At 34.9% G+C, this 18846-nt stretch overlaps 1 long non-coding RNA gene across 1 annotated transcript in view; it reads left to right on the forward strand.

Annotated features, from left to right (window-relative positions):
- The first annotated feature begins 15324 nt into the window (after positions 1–15324).
- Positions 15325–18846, forward strand: part of LOC113598692 (uncharacterized) — a 30586-nt gene continuing 27064 nt past the window's right edge. The window contains exon 1 of the long non-coding RNA XR_003419361.2: positions 15325–15442. This is a non-coding gene — a long non-coding RNA (uncharacterized LOC113598692). The remainder of the gene's footprint in view (positions 15443–18846) is intronic.

An 18846-nucleotide genomic window follows, 5' to 3' on the forward strand; every position in this document is an offset into this window, starting at 1 on the left:
TGACACAGTTAAGAAACAAATCACTAAAAGTTTTCAAATCTCAGAGAAAAGGTGAGAATCGGAGATCTGGTGAGTAGAAGTAAAAGCAAAAGAAAGTTTATGTAGGGGGAAAAAGTATGTTTATAGCATAGCATCTACAATACCATTCAGATAACTGGGCTACTCAGAAGACACTTAACTTGAAAGTGTTAACAATCTTAACCCAGGAGAAGCATTTGTAGTCTTTTCACCAATATCATCCAGCCCAGGGTGTGTTTGGAGAAACGATCCCCAAATCTCATACATTTTGTTTAGCCAGGAAAAATCCTTGAAGGATGAGGGAATCTCAGCCATTGCTCTGTTTTATTTCACTGCTTCAATTGCACATCTTTTAAAAATGTGATCCAACATTAGCAGATTCATGAAAAAACAAAACAAAACACTGGGGTCAGAATATGTGGGAAATAAAAGAGAAAGTTAGTGTTCAATATGCCAAACCCAGGCCTCAGAGGAAGGTCCTCCTTCTAATCATCTGATGGGTTAGAAGATTACGTACTTTTAAGTTAACAGGTGTTTGTCTCATAAAATCCAAATATTATACTATTTAACAACCTCCTTGGCTATACTAAGGGTTCTTAGGATAAAATAGCAGAAAAACTCTCCTGTCCCTGAGGCAATGATTTCAGCTGGCTTGACTATGTCTGTGTGCATGTGTGTAGTCGGATAGTGGTAAGGGAGATAAAGTGATGGCCTTTCTTGTTTTGTAAAACATTCACTAGATGAATGGAAAACATCAACTACACAGATCGCAGTACCTGGCCTCTCTCAGTACTCACTGTTCTGAAGATAGTTCAAACCCTTCCTAAAGCAGTAAGTATCACTGCCTCACCAGGACCTACAGTAAAGGAATCATAGACCAGTGTGCAAAACAACCTTCTTCCTACTCCATGTATCGTCTAGTAAAGATACTTGCAATAAACAGTGTAAATGTGTAAATTACACTGACATATGTCTTTTATATTTTATTTGACTGGGTCATTTTTTTTTTGACTGGGTCATTTTTTAAGTAGTATTGTACTAAATTAAAAGTTGAAATATATTCTAGACAAATCATCCTTTTCTATATTGAGCACAGGCTCTTCTCACTTAAGAGAGTTATAAAATGCCAAATTAAGTTTTATTTATATCTCCCTCCATCATTTATTATAAATACAACTTTTTTAAGATTTTTTTTAAATAATCTCTACACTCGACATGGGGCTTGAACTCACAAGCCCAAGATCAAGAGTCGCATGTTCTACTGGCTGAGTCACCCAGGTGCCCCTGTAAATATAAATTTGATATGCACTGCACACTCGATATGTTCAAGATATTGGGCTAATAAATCAACGATGGGAGGGGCACAGAGAGGAATAAGATGTGGCTTCTGCATGAAACAGCTCACAATCTATTCCAGATACAGACAGAAGATCACTAACCCTAAAACCAGGCATTCCATGACAACAGAAGCCACAGCATATGGTGAGAGAACAGACAATTGAGCTGATCTTAGAGTGCAAGAATAAGTTTCTCTCATGGAAGGAAAGATATCGTAGGCAGAAGGGTAGGCATAGACAAAGTCATGCAGGTGTGAAGAAAACGTATCGAAATTAAAATGCTTCTGGTTTTCCTTCGCAGGACAAGCTGGGGGAATCAGTAGAGTGGCATTTTCAGGATTATTTGTTCTCCATGTACTCTTGGGGATTCTTAGGTCCTTATAGAAATTGTCTGACATGCAATAAACCCGCAAAAGAAGAAATATAAATGATGACTAAATATATTTTAAATTCAACTTAATTGGATGATAAAGAAACACAAAATATTTATTTTTCACTTACCAAATTAAAAAAATAAATAATAATAATACTCTAATTTGGGGGCACCTGAATGGGTCAGTCAGTTGAACGTCTGACTCTTGGCTTCAGCTCAGGTCATGATCTCACTCACAGTTTGTGGAATCAAGCCCAGCAGCAGGGCAAGCTCATGCTTGCTCTCTCTCTCTCTCTCTCTCTCTCTCTCTCTCTCTCTCTCAAAATAAATAAACTTAAAAAAATAATAATAACACTTTGATTTGACAAGGATGTGCAGAAAGGACATTTTTATATATTTCTTGAGATATATGCTAAGGAAATCATCATTAACCTGCAAGAAATTATATTAACAAAGAGAGTCATCAGGATATTATTTAGTAGTAGAGAAAAGTTTAGGGAAAAATTAAGTGTCCAATAATGAGAAACAGGTTAAATAAATTAGGACACAAAAAATAAAATATTGCGTAGTCATTAAATTTATTGAAGAATAGTTAACGAGAAGGATTTACTTGCATGCTTTATGTTAACTGAAAAAAATTATGTCTATGCATATAGAGACAGAAATCTATGAGAGTGCATACAAAAATAGTGCCATGCTATATCAGCGGTAGAAGATATAATAATGGTTTTTGTTTTCTTTTTCTGTCCATCTGCATTTTCAAAAATTTCTAAGATAAATATGCAATGATTTAATATAAAGAAAAATTATTTACCCAATTTTACAAAAAAACAGAAGCATAGTTGTTGGCTCTCTGAATGGAGAAAGAGCAAATTACCTTATGGTAGTGAGCATAATTTTCCTTCTGCCACTGAAATGAAACATTAGAAGAAGAGGGGTTTAGACTCTATTTTCATGAATAATAATCATTTCTTATAGTGTGAAGTTATTTCCCTCCCTCATGTTCCTAATTGCTCCGCTCAGCCATACATAACATACAGAATCTGCCCTTGGTCCTCCCTCAGAATTGAATAGACAGCAAAGGAGTACTCCTTTCCAGTATTGCCTTCAACTAGACCATTCTGTTAGGGATATAAGGAAACATATTAACTCCTTAAAGTTGCTAGATGTGTATACTTAATACCATGAAAAAATACAGAATTATGTGTAACCAAATTAGGAAAAAATACTCAGTTCTATGACATTATTTATAAAATAGATTCAAACTCTTTGCATTTTTCCCAGCATTTAACAAGACTTGTAGTTTACTGATTACACAGGAGGTGTAGTCTCTTCCAGTGGGTTTAGCACTTAATTAGGAAATAAATGTCATGACATGTATGTGTCATTATGTAGGTACGTGAGAAAGCAAGTTTAACTCTGATAATCAAGGCCTTGTGGCCTTGATTATATTATTATAGAAATTATGCCTGGTTTTATAGTTTTGGTAAAACTTGATTTTCCTGAAGAATCTGAGGTTGACAAAAGATAAGCTTTTCTTTTGAGGTAAGACATTCATTTTGCTAGTTCAAAGCATTTGGTAAGTTTGTTAGGACAAAGGTGAGATATTGCTCATATGGTTATTTAAAAATTTCTATGCCCTTCCTTTCCTTAACATGATAGGGAATACAATAAAAAAAACAGTTTTCTTTTTGACTTTCAACAGTGAAAATATAAAGATAGTTTCATGGAAAATGAGCTTATAGATTTAAAAAAATCCATCTATCATATGTACAGTCAGTTCTGCTGTAACACATACATATTCCCAAACATCCTCACTATGCAAAATTCTTGAACAAGAACACCGGGTTTATGGGGAAAATGGGCACATTAGTGGCACATTACTGAAAACTTTGTTAGTTACATACTTTAAAAAAGATGGAAGACACTTATATAGATTCTATGACAATGACAAGCAAAATCCCAGCAAGATTTTTGTGGATATCTACAAACTGATTCTAAAGTTTACATGGAGAAACAAAAGTCTCAGTAGAGCCAACACAATATCAAAAGGGAGAAGAACAAAATTGGAGGATGGATACTACCCAATTTCCAAATTTATTATAAAGCTACAGTAACCAAGACTGTGGTGTTGGTGAAAGAATAGACAGATCAATGGGACAGAAAAGGCAAACCAGAAACAAACCTCCATATATAGAGTCAATTGATTAAAAAAATAAATAATAATAATAATAATAATAATAATAAATAAAGGCAACAAAATGGAGCAAAAATAGCCTCTTCAACAAATGATATTGTTACCACTGGGCAACCACATGCAAAAAATGAATCTAGACACAGAGTTTAGACCCTTCACAAAAATTAGCCCAAAATGGATCATAGGCCTAAATATAAAATACAAAACTATAAAATTTCTAGAGGATAACATCTAAGAAAATCTAGATGACCTTGGGTTGAGTGATGCCTTTTAGATTTAGATACAAAATCAAAAACACAATACATAAAAGAAATAGTTGACAAACTGGGCCTCATTAAAATTAAAAACCTCTGTTCTGTGAAAGACAGTATCGAGAGAATTAGAAGATAAGCCTCAGACTAGGAGAAAATATTTGCAAAAGACACATCTGATAAAGGACTTAGCCAAAATATAAAAAGAATTTTTTAAATTCAGCAATAAGAAAACAAACAACTGGATTTAAAAATGGGCCAAAATTTTAACAGTCACCTCTCCAAAGAAGATATATAGATAACAAATAAGGATTTTAAAAAGATGCTCCCACATGGTATTTCACAGGGAAATGAAAATTAAAACAGCAGTGAGATACCACTATAAATCTATTAAAATGGCCCGAATCCGGGACACTGGCAATACCAAATGCCATCGAGGATGTGCAACAGCAGGAACTCTCATTCATTGCTAGTGGGAACACAAAATGGTACAGTCACTTTAGAAGACTAAAGAGTTTTGGTTTCTTGCAAAATTAAATACATTTATCATATGATCCAGCAATCACACTCCTTGGTATCTACCCAAAGGAGTAGAAAACTTGTGCCCACACAAAAACCTGCACACAGATGTTTAGAGGAGCTTTATTCATATTGCCAAAACATGGAAACAACCAAGATATCTTTCAGGAGGTGAGAGGATAGATAAATACATACATACATACATACATACATACATACATACATACATACATACATAAATTTTGTCTTGTACACCAAGACAATGGAATAATTAGCTCTGAAAAGAAATAAGCTATCAAGCCATGAAAAGGCATGGAGGAAGTTGCATAATACAAATTGAAAGAGCCCAATCTGGGAAGGATAAATACTGTATGATTCCAACTATATTGCATTCTGGAAAAGACAAAACTATGGATACAATAAAAAGATCAGTTTTGTTGGAGAGAGAGGAGGGAAAGATGAATAGGAAAAGTACAGAGGATTTTTAAGGCAGTAAAAATAGTAAAATATTATAATGATGGATATATGTCATTATACATTTGCCCAAACCCATTGAATGTGCAACACTAACAGCAAACCTTTAGGTAAGCTACAGACTTTTGGTGATTGTAATGTGTCAACATAGGTGCATGCTTGGTCAAAAAATGTACCATTTTGGGGGCACCTGGGTGGCTCAGTTAAGCACCCAACTTTAGCTCAGGTCATGATCTCATGGTTTGTGAATTTGAGACTTGTTTCCCATGAGCTTGAGCCCTGCTCTGGTGAGCTCGAGCCCAGCTCCAGGCTCTCTATTCTCTCTCCCTCTCTGTCTACCCCTCACTCACTTGTGCTCTTTCTCTTTCTCATAGAAAATCTTTGTACTGTCCTTTCAATTTTATTGTAAATAAAATTATTCTTAAAAATGAAGTAATTAAAAAAATAGAAACTTAATAAAAATAATAGCACTTGTTAAATGGTTAAAAATATACAATAATACAATTAATATGGAACTTTACTTTGAAAAAAACTGAAGATTTCTTGTGGATGTGGACATATGAAAGATTGCACCTTGTGAGTTACTGTGGAGGAATGATATTAAAATTATCCTGAATTGGACTTAAAATTATAAAAATAGACGTGGATGAATGTGGCTTATAACACACAGTAAACTGAGGTAGTTGGTGGATGTTTGAAATATCCACACGTGTACATTTTGTGTATTCCTATGTAGTTTTATTTGGTACCGTGCAATTTTCTGCATTCAAATAGTGTTTTTTGTAGACAAAATTGTGCATTAGCCAATGTCAAATTTACATTATGTTCAAATTGTCCCCTAATACATCAATCATTTTACAATAAATTCACACTCTCAAAACATTTGTTTACGGTTAATAAGATTGTGTGACAGATACTAGGTTGATTAAACTACCATGTAATTCCAACCTCCTATTTTTGCTTAACTATATTATAGAGGGTAAAAAAATTAAAATGCAATTGAAGCTATAGGTGGCCATGTGACACAGTTCTTATTAATTACATACAAGCAAGAAGACAGTCTGATCAATGAGGCATAAACACTTGGGAGGTGGGCATAATGCCCCAGTTGATGATTACATCAGACAGAAGCCCTTACTAAAATCTTCCTCTCCTATGAAATCCCAACAGGCCAAACCATTGGAAATGTGCACAGACGATAGATAGTACAGAATGCTGATGAATGGCTTTATCATCAGAAAAAGATATATTGAAATAAATCTGGTTGCAAATTATGTGACTTGTATATGAATGCTCAAAGAAGCTTTATCCACAATAAACAAACACGGAAACAATCCAAACATCCATCAATAGGTGAGTAGATAAACAAATTATGGTTTATCCAAACAATGGAAGACCACTCAGCAATTAAAAGGAATGGAAAATGATATCTGGAACAGCACAGACAAATCCCAGAAGCATGATTCTGAGTGAAAGGAATCAGACACGATATTTTGTTCTATATTAGTTCACTTATATGAAATTCTAGGAAGCACAATCTCCTCTATAGAGATAAACTAGATCAGTGCCTACCTAGGGCTTGGGGAGAAGATGAATATGAGCTGAAAGGGGCAAAGGAGAACTTTTTTTGGTTAATGGAAATGTTCTAATTATTTGATTGTATCTTTTAAAAAAACTCATCAAACTATACAATTAAAGTGTATGCTGTTAATTGCAAGTACATTTACTTCATTAAAGTTGATTTTTAAAAATATCAAACTATAGCCAAACTAACTGATATTCTTGGAACTCTGGCCAATGAGTCAAGCTCTGATTCTCATGATCCTATGTTCACAGTCTCCAGTGTTGCCAAAAAGGCAAAAAGTATGGATTATGTTCATATAAAGTTATTACAGCTCACCTTATGAATGTTTCTCCCCTAATTTTAGACACTATCTCACTTCAGTTCAACATGTCAAAGCACTACAAAGAACTCATACTCAGTCTTACTTCCAACAGGTTTAAGCTGTCTTTCTTTGACATTCTCCCAAGAAATTTCTAAGTGACCCCAAACTGGAGACTTCATTTTTTTGGAAAAGAAAAATGCTTTAAAATTATATTTGAAAGGGCCTTGTCAGATATTTTTTACCTCATGCAAATCTGGTGTATAGGTTTTTGATTCATGTCTGCCTGCTAAAAAAAGACAACATACAGAATTATATGATGTACTCTCCCATTGTGAGATTTAAAACTGAGAATTTTTAGGAATCTTACAAAAACAAATAACTTTCAGGAGGGTGTAGTACCCACCAAAGGCCTAGGACCAAGTAGACAACTGCAGGAAAGAACAGCTTCCGTCCAAGAACCACCAATTAAGATTCAAGTGATCACAACCACAGATCATCATATTTTAATTTGCTTGTTTTTTACCACCACCATTTTTCTTGTTTGTTGTTTATTCTTCCCTTTTTTCCAGTTTAAAGTTCTGAAATGTTAACAGAACTAACATCTAATCATGATATCTGTAATGGATTAACATGTAACTATGATATTTATGAAGTCCCTATCTTTAATGTTGATTTTGCATCCTTAGCCACTCCTTGGTTTCATTATATGTTTTACCCATATCAATAGCAAATTGTAGACAGGTTATGAACTTATACTAAGGAGTGATTAAGGATACAAATTTATTCATGTATTATAATAAACTGATATTGAAGCTGGATGGCACTCCTTTATTACCAATTCCTTGTAATACATGAGATAATTTCTTGGGAATTTGTACTAAATTACACTGTAGAGAAAAAAAACCACATCAGTAAAATAATAATAATAATAATAAATATTAACAATAATTATTAAAAATAATAATGAGGAGGAGAAGGGGAAGAAGGGGAAGGAGTAGGGGTAGGAGAAGGGAAAGAAGAAAAGAAAAGATCTAAATCTAAAGCCTTCTTTCATATTAGACCTTTATATAGGGGGGCTTTGTCAGCAACAAAATTTGATAATTTTTTTGAGAGCTGCTTTGGTAACCAAACGCTCACAGAAACAAGACTGGGAAATAACTAAGGAAGACTGGGTACCTATGTGGTGGCTATCTCACTTTTACAGACTTTACAAATAAGGTCATTATTTAGACTCAACATCAAGCTCCTTTGCTTTACATCTACTTGATAATCTCACTAATGAAAAAGGGATGTTCTGGTGCAGTACTACTGTTATTATATGGTAATAAAACATTACAATATTCTGAAAATTTCACAAAGGTATTTTGGCTAAAAGGAGATCATGGTCCTTAATGACTAATGATAAAAAATATCCAGCCAAAAGCCTATTGGCTACTGCTCTTAAATCAGGTAAGGATTTGTTGTATCAGTAAACTGATGCTTGACTTCAGGATAAAGCTCAGTTTGGCTCTTGGGTCTTCTCAAGAGAGAGTAAAAGGGGAAAAAAGAGAAGGGAGAGAGAGAACATTAAAAAATTTAACTATGGATGGAAAAGGTATGCCTCAATTGGAATCCAAAATGTTAGGACTGCTCTCTTCCATCCCAAATCTCTTATTTTCATTCTGTGTGGAAAACTCCAAGAGCGAGGAGAATTCTACATGCTACGAGAACTGCAGAAGAACTATACAATGTTTATAAGTCATAAAACGCTTTGCCCCAGATGTTCATGAAGTTGAACAAGCAGTAGTTCAAAATACAGCTAATTTAGTTATAATACTGACCACTCAAGGGTGGACATCTATTGTCATATCCCAAAAGTCTCTCTGCAATCTTTAATATTACTAAGCAGACCCAGGAAGTAAACAAGAAATTTATGAAATTAAGTAATTTGGTCATTCTTTTATATCAGGTGTTGCTGGCACTAGGAATTAGGAATGAGATCTACTCTCTTGATGTAATTAGGGTTCTAGGGTCCAGGCTTAGGACAGGTCTACACACTTGATCATGATCTTTCTTTAAGTATTTGTTCTTTTTACAGACCTCAAATAAACTTTAGAGTCATAAATATTGCTGTACAGCCACCATCTAGTCAAATGATCCAATAAATGATCACCCAAAAAAAGAATAAGAAAATAACTCCCCTGAAAATTCAATACATAAACCAACGCCTCAAACAGTATTCTAAATTTGGATCAGTCATGTCTCCAGATGGCAGTGGTCTATCTTCCAGCTCAAGCTGAAGAATTACCACAAAGTGAGGAACTAAGAATTGAGCCTACCTGTGTGGTCTTAGTTCCCTTCCCACAAATTATTTTATGTTTTCATAGGTACATATACTCACGTGTCCTAGTCAATCCTTCAAACATGTTTGAGAATTGTAGGAAAGGATCCCATACTTGTTCTATGAAGCTCTGAATGCCTAGGTCAAGTGGGGAAAAAATGAGAAGTAATCTAGTATATTCTACTACCTGAATAAAAAGTCTAACTGGTCCCAAATATCACACAGACTTTTACAGCCACATATTCAAATATATCATGATTGACTCAGTCCCCTTCCCCTTCTAAAATTATTAATTAAATGAAACTCAGTTTATTTCTGTGGGGTCATCAGCATCAATTTCACAAAACAGCGTATTTATTTTGAAAGGGTATCAAAATTTGGAGAATATTTTTCATAGCCTTTTGGTGAAAGTTTTTGAGACTGAACAGATGTTGTAGGCTAAGAACGTATGTTCTATATATTATTCACCATACTGTAAAAAGTTTGGGAAAAAAAAACACAAAGAATCCAAAGGAATTTTCTTACGATACAATTTCTTACGATACAAAATTTTGCCAAAAGGCAAAAACTTTAATGTAATATTATTTTATAGAACCTAATTTATCATTTAAGATTAACAACTTAAAATACATACTTCTTCAAGGTTATAAAAAATACACTTGCCTTTTACTCATAGCAATGTTTTATCAATATCTACCATGTTTCCTTACTTGGAAAATGCTACATTCCTAACAGATAGTATTTCATGTTCCACATCATCACCACCCACCACCCACCCCATCCTTTACCATTGCAGACATTTTCCTATTATTAATTTTTATGTAAAGCACAGATTTATGTAAATAAAAGATGACTTTGATATGGTTCTCTCATTAAAATTATCTAGAACAGGGGCGCCTGGGTGGCTCAGTCAGTTAAGCATCCGACTTCGGCTCAGGTCATGATCTCGCAGTCTGTGAGTTGGAGCCCCGCGTCGGGCCCTGTGCTGACAGCTCAGAGCCTGGAGCCTGCTTCGGATTCTGTGTCTTCCTCTCTCTCTGACCCTCCCCCGTTCATGCTCTGTCTCTCTCTGTCTCAAAAATAAATAAACGTTTAAAAAAAATTATCTAGAACATTTGTCTGTGGATCTTAGGCTCTTACCTGAAAGTCTTTCTATAGGATATTTATTAACACATTTGTATCAAGCTGCTCATTCCTGCACACTCCAGAAGGATTCCACGAAGGGTCACACTGGACATTAATATGGCACTTTTGATCAGGTATCAAATTTTCCCATATCCTTTCCGTTTCTGTATAGAATGGAATAAATGTAGAAGAGGTGGGAAAAAGGTCATTTTCAAAAACAAAACAGATTGGAAAGATAATGATTATATTATAATGACTCATTTTCCTTTATTTCCAGCTTAGAAAGATCTTCCTATACTTAAAGATGTACTCAGAGATTAAAGAAATTCTACAGCCACTAGATGTCATTATGATGTCACTCAAATATTGATGGACAAGATATATCTGATAAAAAGAAAGTTTCATACATTTTTTTTTCTGAAGGAGAAAACATATGAAATGTTGTCATTATCTTGGAAATAATGATAAAATACTACCTTCATCAGGGAAAGACTAAAGGTCCTACTATCTGCTGAGAAGGATTCTCCAAACCTTGGAGAAACAATAGTGGTTATTTGACATCATTCTAGTTTTGCTACTTGAGAAGATGCTGTTCATTCTACATATATGTTTTAATTCTGAAATATTCAGCTGCTACTATTGTTACTTACCCAACTTTAATTGGGAGGAAACAACAGGTGTGTAAAAGCTGAGGATAAATTCAGGTGAGGAGGAAAAGGGAGAAAGATAAAGAGGTTCTTATCTCATAGTCCCTAGTTTCTCTGTGAGTTACAGAGAAGGCAAGGTATATTTTTTAGAGTGATGGAAGAAATGGCGTGTAGTTGATTGCTGAAGAGAGATGAAGTTCTGACATATCTTTTGTAGGTAATAGAAGAGTATTATGGACTATATTACATGTAAGGAGATGCCTAAAATTCATACATTGAAGCCCTAACCTCCAGTGTGACTGTATTTGGAGATGGGGCCCTTGAAGAGGTAAATGAAAATAAATGAGGTCATATGGGTGGGGCCCTAATCCAATAGGACTAGTGTCCTTAAAAGAAGAGGGAGAAACACCAGGGACATGTGTGCATAGGGAAAAGGGCATATAAGGACCCCATGAGAAAGTGGCCCTCAGCAAGCCAAGGAGAGAGGCCTCAGAAGAAAACAAATCAGCCTTCAGATTGTGAGAAAACAAATTTCTGTTGTTTAAGCCACCCAGTCTGGTATTTTATCACCACCTCCCCAGTTGTTTAAGCCACCCAGTCTGGTGTTTTATCACCACAGCCCCAGAAGACTAATACAAAGAGGTATATAGCTAGATAAAAATAGTAGGATTACTTGTGGAGTTAACATTAGAAAATATAATTTGTAATAATGCTATGGCAGTGACCTTCTCAATATTTATTCTCCTCTTCCTTACTAGCAAAATATGAGTTCATTGAGAGCAGCAGTGTGCTGGATAATACATATGCTGGATACATACATATATATATGCTGGATACATATTGCTTTCCTAATATAGACACGGCTACTTTTCTCTTTGGTACTTCCTTTCTTTTGTCCTGCCTGATTTTTGAATGTGAGGCTGAAGAAGACAAAATGCTTTTGGACTTGAAGCAATAATGAGATAATGATGGGAAGTAAAGCCAAATTATAAGGATAGCAGAGCAGAAAGATAGAAGGAGCTCAGAATACTAATGACATAGCAGAACTACTCTACCAGCCCTGGCCTGTCAACCTCTGAATTTATTGCTCTTATTAAAACAATAAATACCTTATTCAATTAAGCTGCTGTACTTAAATATCTGTTAAATGCATTCAAGTGCTATCTTAGACAGAGATGCCAATTTTGTAGACAGATTTACCCAAGACTAAAGTTTTGCTAGGTGTTATAATGCAGTAAATCTAAGGAATAAATAAGTTGAATCAATCGACCAGACTGATAAAAGTTCAATCTAGATTATATGGCATAGAGAAATAGAGAAGAAAGTGTATAAGAAAGGCCTAGTTTAATTGGGAAAATTAGAAAGAAAAAAGGAGGTCTTTAAAAAGTTGGGGAATGGATGTGGAGAGAATAAGTAAATGAAATGACCAGAAAAATAAAAGTGGTGATCAGAGTGATATTGGTGGTTGCCAGAGGAGAAGTGGGTGGGGACTGGGTGAAAATGGGTGAAATAGATAAAGGGGATTAAGAGTACACTTATCTTGATGAGCACTGAGAAATGTATAGAATTATTAAATCATTATATTGTATATCTGAAACTAATATAACACTGTACATTAATTATACTTGAAAAAGATTTCATAATAGAATAGTTGCAGAAAGCAAAAATTTTCACAATCTAGCCGTTGGTACTAGTGGCTGAAATAGAAGAAAGTAAAGCTCTCTAGTAGTGAAATCAAGGATGTTGTCATCCACACAATGATGACAGGCAGGAAAAATAGCTGGATATGAATTAAAAAGGAAGATTACAAGCTTTATGCTGAAAATTTTAATGAAATCTGTAAATGTTATCAATAGGTGACAATGTAGAAGCATAGAAGTCAGTATACCTGTATCACATGAATTTTAAGAAGATGAACTTTTATAGGATAAAAGAGCAACAAGTAGCTAAGAATATATATTTTCTTCCCAATCTCTTGGTATTTGGAAGTAGCTTCCACTTATCTTCACAATTCTCTTTTAAGCAGATACTTGTTAAGTGTTTGTTAAATGAATAAAGAATCATTACCGTCTCAATCCTAACCTCTTCCAGTCCCCCACACAGAAGTCCTCTGGATAATAGGAAGTAGCTAATGATACATTCCTAAATTCCTATTTTCTTAAGAAAGAGAGGAGCCTGCCATTTTAGAAGGACTTAAGACTGAAAAAAATGAATCTGGGCTTCCGCCATGGTGATGTGACCCTATTTTAATGCATTTTTCACTGATTAAGCATCTTTACCTTTGAAGGACCTATTTGACTGGGTGTTCTTTCCTTCAGTAGAAATAATTGTACTTCCCAGTTAGGCCTTGAAATGGAATTTCCTTCAAAGCTCTTTCCTGATGAGGACCTAGGTTTCCAGGGTGACCATTTCTCTCTCTCTCCCTCTCTTTTTTTTTAAAGAGAGAGAGTGAGTGGGGTGCCTGAGTGGCTCAGTAGGTTGAGCGTCCAACTTCGGCTCAGGTCATGATCTCAGGGTCTGTGAGTTCAAGCCCCGCGTCGCACTCTGTGCCGACAGCTCAGAGCCTGGAGCCTGTTTCGGATTCTGTGTCTCCCTCTCTCTCTGCCCCTCCCCGCTCATGCTCTGTCTCTCTCTCTGTCAAAAGTAAATAAACATTTTTAAAAATTTTAAAAAAAGAGAGAGAGAGAGAGAGAGAGTATGAGATGGGGGATGGGGCAGAGGGAGAGAGAGAATGTCAAGTAGGCTCCATGCTCAGCGGGCTCAATCCCACAACCCTGGGGTCATGACCTGAGCTAAAATCAAGAGTCAGACATTCAACCAACTGAGCCACTCAAGCACCTCCAGGGTGACCATTTCTAAAGTCAATTTCCTCTTTTTTAACTGACCCTTCAGTGAATCTTTGCAGATGATTTGGTCTACATTTTGCAACCCTACCACCAACCAACAGTTTTAATTTTCAGTCGCTATGCTACATGGGGCTACCTAACACATCCTTTTAACCCTATATATAAAGTTTATCTTTAGTAACTACTATTTCTCCCTTGAAATGTTGCTAAAGTACCAGGTGCAAAGATCTGTACTATTTGCTTACTGTTTGCTTATCTGTCTGCTTATCCTACTTTACTGAATCCTACATAATCAAGTTTCAACCTACCTCTCCCATCTCTATTCATACCACTTTCCTAGTAGGTAACTAAGGCCCAGCACACTGGCCTTCTTTATTTTCTTTGACAGCCAAACTTGCTTCTAGCTCTTTTACCTAGTCTAGTCTAGTGTTCTATGACTTGATCTTCCCAGGTTTGATTCCTTTTTATCACGAAGATCTCAGCTCAACTAACCCTGTTCAGAGAGACTTTCCTGATCACCTAAAGGAGCAAGTCAGCCACTTTTTATAGCACCATGAGGTTTAGATCTCTGTATCTCATTTATCACTACCTGTGGTGGGCTATGATTACCCTTCAAAAATGTTACCATCCTCATCCCCAAACCTGTGAATATGTTACCTTACAAGGCAAAAGAGACTCTACCTATGATTAAGAATAAGATGAGATTAAATTAAGAGATAGGGAGATTACCCTGGACTAAACAGGTGGGCCCAACACAATCACAAGGATCCTACAAGAGAGAAGCAGGAAGTTTAGGGTAAGAGATAGGAGATATTATGATGGGAGCAGAAATTAAAGTGTTACATTTTTGAAGATGGAGAAGGAGTCACAAGCCAAAGAATACAGGAGATATAGAGAAGCAGGAAAGGCTAAGGTATAGATTCTCTCCTAGATACCCCAGAGGAAACACAATGTAGTTGGTACCTTGATTTCAGCTCAAGGAAATCCATTTCAGACTTCTGACTTCTATAACTACAAGACAGTAAGTTTGTGTTGTTTTAAGTCACTAAGTTTGTGGTCATTTGATATACTGGCAATTGAAAACTAATACCCTGGGTTTTTCTTGTTTTATTCATTTGTTATTTGTTTATCATCTGTCTCCACTTTTTAGAATGTAAACCCTATAAGGACAAGAGCCCCATTATATATATATATATATTTATTTATTCCTGATCTGAGAGCAGTGTCTGGAATACAGGAAGAATTCATTAAAATTGAATTGAGTGAATAGTTGCTTTTTTGGTATACAAAAATTTGCAATTTGTGTACAAAAAAATTTTTTTCTTTCTCTAGATGTAAAAACTATGCTTTCTAAATGTGAAAGGAAAAAAAAAATCTTTAGCAGAGATAAAAGTGCATTGGCCATTCTAATCTCAATACCAGAGGACTCATACTTAAGAGTTTCCTACGGTAAGAATATGTTCCTTCTCATCCTGATTCAGCTTTCTTATAAAAAGGATGTCATCTACCTTGATATTTGTAATCCTTTGAAGGCACATGCTGTTGGATTTTGATTCAAGTCTTCAGATCTCCATGTAATTTATTAACTAAAGAGTTGACATATCTATCTTTAGAGCTATGAAGAGTGGTGGAACGTGAAAATTTCCTGGAAATACTGATTTTAAAATATGTTTCAACATTTCTGTTTCAGCATATATGTATAGGGACAATTTTGCTTTTATATTTGGGCTAATAGATTTATAGACTAACACACCACTTATGAACACCATTTATGGATTCATGAAATGAATCCTATTTATGAGATGGATTCATTAGACCATGTCAAAAACAATATTTCCAAGTATTCTTAACCACTGACATAATTTCCTCTAGGCCATATGTATCCAGAGCTTGGGCTGGTGGGTTACAGTGTTGAGAAGGCAGATATGACGTGAAGGACTCTAAGTTTAAAGGCTATCTTTTTTCATCTAGAAGATTTTCACTAGTTCTGTTCTCATAGATTCCTCTTATTTCTCACCAAAATCTTATTGTCATCAACTGATCTCAGTCTTGCCTATATGCAATGTTTATAACCTTCCCAATCCTGGTCAAGTAAGGATTATTGAGAAACAAAAACCTAATCTTAATTAGACTCTCAATGAGATATTCAAAATAGAACATAAAAAAGGCTATTTGGAAACTTATCAAACTTAAATATTATTAGAAACTGCATTCTGTTCCAAAAGCCTAAGTATAAGCAATACCTTTGGTAGACTTTAGGCTTAACTATAAAGAATCAATAACAAAGACATATTTGGGGGATACAATCATAATGTTATAGCTGTATTTTAAAAAAAATGATTGTGAAACAGGGGCACCCGACTCTTGATTTCAGCTTAGGTCATGATCCTATGGTAGGGGGATTGAGCCCCCTGTCGGGTCTGGGCTGAGTGTGGACCCTGTTTGGGATTCTCTCTCTCTCTCTGTCTCTGTCTCTCTCTTTCTGTTTCTCTTTCTCTCTCTCTCTCTCTCTCCTGCTGCCCCTCTCCCATGCTTGCATGCTCTCTCTCTTCAAAATAAAATTAATTTAAAAAAAGATTGTGAAACACAAATTTCAATCAACGACTATAAATACTAATTCTCTCTGATTTATCATTTCAGTCTATTATTTCATATTTGGTTAACTCGTCTATGGTCAAGATCTAGTTATTTACCCTTTTTTTTTCTACTTCTTATAGTTTAACTGAATAAAATCATAAGTAAAAAGAGAAGATATTTTGCACCACATTTGCTCAAAATCTATTCTAATTCATTAACTCCAATTTATCTTGGGGTAACACCTTTAATTTATCCTCTTAAGCCCAGGCCCATAAGCATCCTAACCTTTTACTCTCACAATCTCTGATCTTTATTGCTTTGGCTTCATACTAGGACTTTTTCCCTCTTTCTAGCCACTTCCCTTATGAACTCTGCCTGGCTCCCCCTCCTGCCTCTGCTTCTCTCTCTTTCTCCTTTTATTAATACCAGCTAAATCTCAATAAAGCAGTTACCAAAACAAACAAACAAAAACACAGTACTAGACAATTGTTTTCTTTCTTCTCAGGATCCAAATCTCAATAATTCAGCAGGCAAAAACTACAGTTGAATTCTCAGGATGATCCCAAAAGATGCTCCTCTTCAAGTCTCCCCATCTATTTTCACTGTGACACTGGCTCTTTCCTTTCAAAGAATGGTCAATTTATGACTTAAACTATCATAGTCACTCTCTTATGATTCAGAAACTTCTTGGCACATTATTTGATAACGTTTAATTCAAAATGCTTTCAGAGCACCTAGAAGGATTATTCACTTGCAAGTGGATGTATTAATTGGATTGTTTTAAAAAGAAAGTAAAGGGAAAAAGAGTGGAGCATGCACAGGCTTTGCTGGAATTTATGCTGGATTTTCAGGTAGTGTAAGGACTAAAAATGCCTGACAGAAATCTTTAGCTTTGTTGCATTCAATACAGACAAAAGAATTATTGCAGACAGTTAACTAATTAATTACTGTTACACTTTTTAATGGATTTATTGAGATAGAATTCATATACCATAAAACTTAACATTTTAAAGTGTATCAATGTTTTTTAGTATATACAGAATTGTGCAATCATCACCACAATCAAATTTAGAACATTTTTGTCACTCCAAAAAGAAACCCCATGCCCATTAACAATCATTCCCTATTTCCTCCCAACCACCCACCCCTCCTCCAAGTCTTGGCAACAACCAATTTAGTTCCTAGGCCTCTAGATTTGCCTATTCTAGACATTTCATACAAATGAACATATAATATGTGGTAGCCTTTATGACTGGCTCTTTTAACAGAGAATAATGTTTTCAAGGCTCATTCATATTATAGCATGTATCATTTCTTCATTCCTTTTCTTACAATTTATGTTCTCATACTAATTTTAGTTTCATAGAAAAATTGAATGGAAAGTACAGTGAGTTACCATACACTGCCTCTCTCACTCTCCAGTTTTCTCTATTACTAACAACTTGCATTAGTGTGGTACATTTGTTAAAATTCATACGTCATTATTGATACTTTTTTATTAACTAAAGTCCATAATTTACATTAGAGTTCACTCTTTGTAGTGTATATTCTATAAGTCTTGACAGATGTATAATGACATATATCCACCATTACATTATAATTCAGAAGTTTCATTGCCCTAAAAATTCACTGTGCTATACTTGTTCATACTTCCTTTGTTGTCACAAACCTTTGCCAACCTCTGATCTTTTTGTTCCCATAGTTTTGTCTCTTCCAGCAAAATATAAAAGTATTTGGCTGAAAATATTCCATGGGGTGATGGATATTTTCCATTGGTATGATATACTGCATTTCATTAATTAATTCATCGGTTGATTTATGTTTCCACTTTTTGGCTATTACAAATAATACCACTGTGAATAGTCATGTACAAGTATTTGTTTGAATGTATGCTTCTATTTGTCTTGACTGGAATGTTGGTTACATGGCAACTCTTTAATATTTTCAAAAACTGCTAGATAATTTTTCAAAGCAAATGTACCATTTTACAGTCCCACCAACAGTATACAAGAATCTTACTTTCTTCACATTCTCTCCAACACTTGATATTATTTTTTTTATTTAGCTATCTTAGTGGGTATGAAGTGATATTTCATTGTAGTTTTCATTTGCATTTTTCTAGTGGATAATAGTGTTGAGCATCTTTTCATGAGCTTCTAGGTCATTGTATATCTTCTTTAGAGAAATGTCGATTTGGATCCTTTGTTCATTGTTTACTTGGGTTATCCAACTTTATGTCATTGAACTGTAAGTATTATTTATGTATTCTTGATAAA

This window comes from Acinonyx jubatus, chromosome B2, assembly GCF_027475565.1.
Source record: "Acinonyx jubatus isolate Ajub_Pintada_27869175 chromosome B2, VMU_Ajub_asm_v1.0, whole genome shotgun sequence".
Classification (NCBI taxonomy): Eukaryota; Metazoa; Chordata; class Mammalia; order Carnivora; family Felidae; genus Acinonyx; species Acinonyx jubatus.